At 47.5% G+C, this 5,310-nt stretch overlaps 1 pseudogene; it reads left to right on the top strand.

Annotated features, from left to right (window-relative positions):
• The first annotated feature begins 1,132 nt into the window (after positions 1-1,132).
• Positions 1,133-1,250, top strand: LOC126485738 (5S ribosomal RNA; annotated as a pseudogene).
• The last annotated feature ends 4,060 nt before the right edge of the window (positions 1,251-5,310 follow it).

Here is a 5,310-nt window from a genome sequence, read left to right on the forward strand (position 1 = left end):
GCAATAGGGTGGTGCCGTGTTTGTACGCGCCTATGGCAACCCTGTCAATAAAGTTGCTCAATTTGTCGAATTTTTGATGTGTTAACTCAACCTATCGAACGTACATTATACAAGTGGTGAAACTCTCGCAGCCACGGAACACGACAGCGTGAGAATGGTGATCGTAAAAAGGTCTCAAACAGCAGGGACCGGACACGAGTGCCTTGTCCATGGCAGCCGATATCAAACCCGACAGGATTTGCTGCTGACTGTGGAGACAGGTTCTGAAGACAGGTCCCATCGCAAACAGTTCCCGAGGAAACATTCCGAATGGAGCGGCAAGCAGCGCATAGTGGAATTAGATACATGGCCCAGTCACATTAATGTGACCATCTGTCAAAAGCTTGAATAATCACTTTTCCCAGTCAGGTTCTGGAAGGTACCGGCTCCAGGGCTATGGCCAGCTGTGCCAGGTTTCCCGGCTGACGATCCATGGCGCGAACTCCTCAATTGAGGATGTCCCACATTTTCTAGATCTGGTGTAAATTTGGGGAGTTTGGTGGCCAGGATATTATGGTAAACTCATCCCGATGCTCTTTGAATCACGCCCGTAACTGCGATCTCTGTGGCACGTTGGAGTGTCCTGCTGGTAGATGCTATCGTGCTGAGGAAAAACAAACTGAATGTAACGTTGAAAATGGTCGCCAAGGATAGATGGATACTTGTCGTGATCCATTGTGCTTTCCAGAATGGCGAGGGCACCCAAGGAACGCCACGAAAACGCTCCCCAGACAATAATACATGTAAAGTGTTTGGTTGCAGACGTTTCGCGCCGTACACGCCACTGGCCATCTGTCCGATGGCGCATAGAACATGGTTCACCTGAAAAGCTCACCCGTTTTTACTCAGTTGGCGTTAAGTTGTGGTATTGGCGTGCAGATTCTAGTCTTCGTCACCGATGAACAGTAGTCAGCATGCGTGCTTGAACCAGACGCCTCCTGCAGAGCCGGCCGCTATGGCCGAGCGGTTCTAGGCGCTTCAGTGCGGAACCGCGCTGCTGCTACGGTAGCAGGTTCGAATCCTGCCTCGGGCATGGATGTGTGTGATGTCCTTAGGTTAGTAAGGTTTAAGTAGTTGTAAGTCTAGGGGACTGGGCAACGGCCTTGCCGCAGTGGATACACCGGTTCCCGTCACATCACCGAAGTTAAGCGCTGTTGGGCATGGCCGGCACTGGGATGGGTGACCGTCCGGGCCGCCGTGCGCTGTGGCCATTTTTCGGGGTGCACTCAGCCTCGTGATGCCAACTGAGGAGCTACTCGACAGAATAGTAGCGGGTCCGGACACAGAAAACCATCATAACGACCGGGAGAGCGGTGTGCTGACCACACGCCCCTCCTATCCGCAACCTCAAGTGAGGATGATACGGCGGCCGGATGGTCCCGATGTGGCCTGAAGACGGAGTGTTAATTCTAGGGGACTGATGACCTCAGATGTTAAGTACCATAGTGCTTAGAGCCATTTGAACCGTTTTTGAACCTCTTGCATACGTCCATATCCAGTAACTTTCACTAAACAGTCATTGACCAAACACTGTTGATTGTCCTTTCGTTCATGTGGGCGGACAGGTGCACAACTGTTGCACGTCAATTTGCCCGTACTCATTTCCATAGTCATCGTTCACCCCTGTCATTTATGCCCAGTAGTGCACCACAATTGCCCCAGCGCTCGTTCTAGATGGCGCCATTTCGCCATGTACGGTGTATGTAACCCACAGCGGCCAGCGAAGAGTTAACAAGCTTAGCCATTTCGGAAATGTTTCTGCTCTTGTCCCGAAAGCCAATGATCATGTCCTTTTGGACGTCAGATAAATCACTCCGTTTCCGTATTGCTTTCCGTGTCCCCCACACGCCCGTTATATACCGTCCACTGCTAGTGCTGCCACCTCCCGTCTGTGAACGGTTATTGCACATTCACATAGAACACAGCCGGTGGCCACATTAATGTGACTGGGCCGTGTATACCGGAAGAGGCATCGCTCACAGTGGGATATAATGCAGCACATCTTGAGTTGGCCAAACAACACAGAAACTGGACAGTAGGTGACAGACGGCGCATGGTGTGGTCCAAAGAGTACATTCCTTCTCTCTCTTCTGATGAAACAAAGCGTTGAGTCCACCGAAGGCACTATGATCCATTTAACCCGCTGTGGTTATAGCTTGTAACAATTATACATAGGTGAAGTGACCAGATAATTAGGAGATAGTCACAAACCAGCTCGTCACTGATTCCCAGCAGTGATACAATTACTACATTTTGGGAAAGGGAGCAACACGAGAGAAACCTAATAACAAAAAGAGAATTGAAGCATTACCTATCTGATAACAGTGCGATGGTTGTCTTCGCAGGGTTCCTCATGGCTGCTGCCGTGGAACTTCCCGTCGCAGTGACGGAGGCGGTGGCAGGCTACACTCGGGCAGCGGGAGACTGACAAGAGGCGCCTTGTCTCCGTAATTTCGTGCGCTATCTTGTGGATAACACTATCGTGGCCGTACAAGTTAAGCTATCAGAAAACGCGGTTAATGAGCCTCGATAACCGACGACAAGGAAAACGTCTCGAAATTAACAGAAGGACTTCGACCGGAACACTGGACGCTGTTTCAGCCGCACTCGATAAGCGCAGATAGCGTCCACCCGTGATAAGCGGAGGAAGTGCGCCGCCCACGGGCTGACCCCGCCGCTTGTTGACATCACAGCGGCCTATCATTGTTACAGGCCTAATACACAGGGCGACCGAAGCAAGACCGTGCCTGCAAAACGAGCGGCGCGTGTTTTGATACTTGTTCTGTTCCTGTTTCCTTTGTAATTCCTCTCCGGAGACGAGAATATCACTATTACGCGTACTTTTCCATTTTTGGTTCTGCCTGATTACATGAACACCCGTCTCTTTTCAAAACGCAGAACGGTACAGCGCCGTCTCTTGTCTCAGGAAGTCTCACTATTGTCAGATTATAGCACCGTAATTGCTCTGTAGCAACTACACATTTCTTTCGTTACTCACTGGGAACAAATAGCCAAAACAGCCTAGATAGGCAATCACCTAGGGCCACGAGAGCAAAGCGGTGCACTGAAAGATCTCGATTAGGCGCTTGTATTTTTGGGTGAATCTCTCTCACTCTCTGCCTCTGTCTCTCAATCCCCCCTCCGCCTGCTCCCCCCGCATCCGTCACTCACAGAGAGAGAGAATTAGGCTACATGCAAATTGAAGGCAGCAGCACTATCGCTTACATAGCGTTTGGTCCATTGTTGAGTTCAGTTGGAGGGCGGTTGTTAATGTTGCTTGTCGTAAATGCTATTTAGTTGCATTTCTTATCGATTCATTTGCGGGCTGATACTGCTTTCGTTGTTAGTTGTCGTCACAGTACGTGTGACCCATTACTCATTTTTCAGTCTATCTATATTACGTTTCTTTTAGATAATTCCATTATTGAATTCCTTTTATTTAAGAGAGAATCTGAATTTTGTAGGGCAACAAAAAAAATGAGGAAACTAATAACGTTAAAAGCCCAAAACAAACTGTAGGTGGCGTGGGAGGGGTGGGGATGGAGAAGATGGAGGGCGGGAATTGAAAAGTTTGTCGCCTAGGACCGTGATAGTTAAACAATATTTACAGGAGACATAAACAAATGTAGTCAGTACTCATATTATTAAGGCATTTTGATAAGCAGAATAAGTGAGCAATCTTTCATAATAGTCTAAAACTTTGAACATTCTTTTACACTCTGCCATTTTTCTAAAAACCAGGCTTACATTTTTAACATAAGTTGCATATTGAAAACAGATAATGGATCTTCATATGTCTGGGCAGTAAGAGTCCACTGCAATTCGTTGCATGCATACTTTGTTATTTATTAGCATGCTATTGCGAGTTATTTATACTAGCATAAAATGATTACTTCTAGTAGAAATCTTTAATGTAGAACAGTGAGACGCCGGCCGGTGTGGCCGAGCGGTTCTGGGCGCTTCAGTCTGGAACCGCGCGACCACTACGGTCGCAGGTACGAATCCTGCCTCGTGCATGGATGTGTGTGATGTCCTTAGGTTAGTTAGGTTTAAGTAGTTCTAAGTTCTAGGGGACTGATGACCTCAGATGTTAAGTCCCACAGTGATCAGAGCGATTTGATTTGAACAGTGAGACACGTGACCTTCTCAAGCTCGGTGTGGTCGTTATTCATTCCATCAATATCGTTGGACGGATAGCGTTTTCTCTTTTTCAGCTTTGTGATAACTTCTTTTGCTGCGGCATAAATCCACTGGAACTATATCACTGCGGACTTGCGCGCGTGGAGACGGCTTGTGATTGAATGTGTAGTACGTAACACTCCAACAATTCTGCAGCTATTGAACGCATCCATGATCAGGGGTAACATATGCTCTACAGCGTATAGTAATGCGTCTCCGTACTCAGTGATACGGCATGCGAGGAGAAACGCGTCTTGCCTTGTAACTGGGTGGCGTGATTGTCGTCTACTGACGGCCACGCGCAGTAGCGAGCCGGCCACTGGAGCGTCTCAAACATGTTAATACCTTTCCATTCAAATACGTTGCGATTAATTATTCTAATAACGTTTCGAGACAACGTGGTCCTATTTTAATTTACTTCGATCTGACACAGAATTTACAGGATTGCATAACCCAGTTTTGATCAGTGTCATCAATGAACAGTTGAATTAGACACTGAAAAAACGATCGTCCGGAATACTTCATTTTATATGTAATACACTGGGCAAGTAAAGTGGCAAATGTCTCATTAGCGTTCCTGGAGTGTATTATGCTTTATTAATGGTTACCCTGTCAAATTTCTGCACCGGTGTGCAAAACGTAACTTTCGCGTGATGTGTCCCTACCAAGTAACGTAGCTGAACAAAGGTTGGGCCTAAATAGAAAGAACTGCTAAATATAATACAGAAGGGTAGTGAAAAAAATACACAGTGGGACGAAAAGAAGTGGCACTTTTATTATCAAAGACAATGATTACATTGGAGTCACTGTGATTTGTGATGGTCCCACGGATCTTACAAGCTGCAGGACATGGTTCTTAATAGGTTGTGTGATCATCACGGACGACAGTTCATGCTTTGCAACGTACTCCCATGTCGGTCACAGCACTGGTAAGGAGTACTTGCGGTAAAGCGTTCCATTCCTCCGCCAGCGCGACCGACAACTTCTGGGTGGTCGCTGATGCACCTGGACATGTTACCATATGGCTCCCCAACGCATCCCACACGTGATAGATCGTATTTACGTTGGGAAAACGGACAGGCGAGGCACTTC

The sequence above is a fragment of the Schistocerca serialis genome, chromosome 6 (genome assembly GCF_023864345.2).
Source record: "Schistocerca serialis cubense isolate TAMUIC-IGC-003099 chromosome 6, iqSchSeri2.2, whole genome shotgun sequence".
NCBI classification, from domain to species: domain Eukaryota; kingdom Metazoa; phylum Arthropoda; class Insecta; order Orthoptera; family Acrididae; genus Schistocerca; species Schistocerca serialis.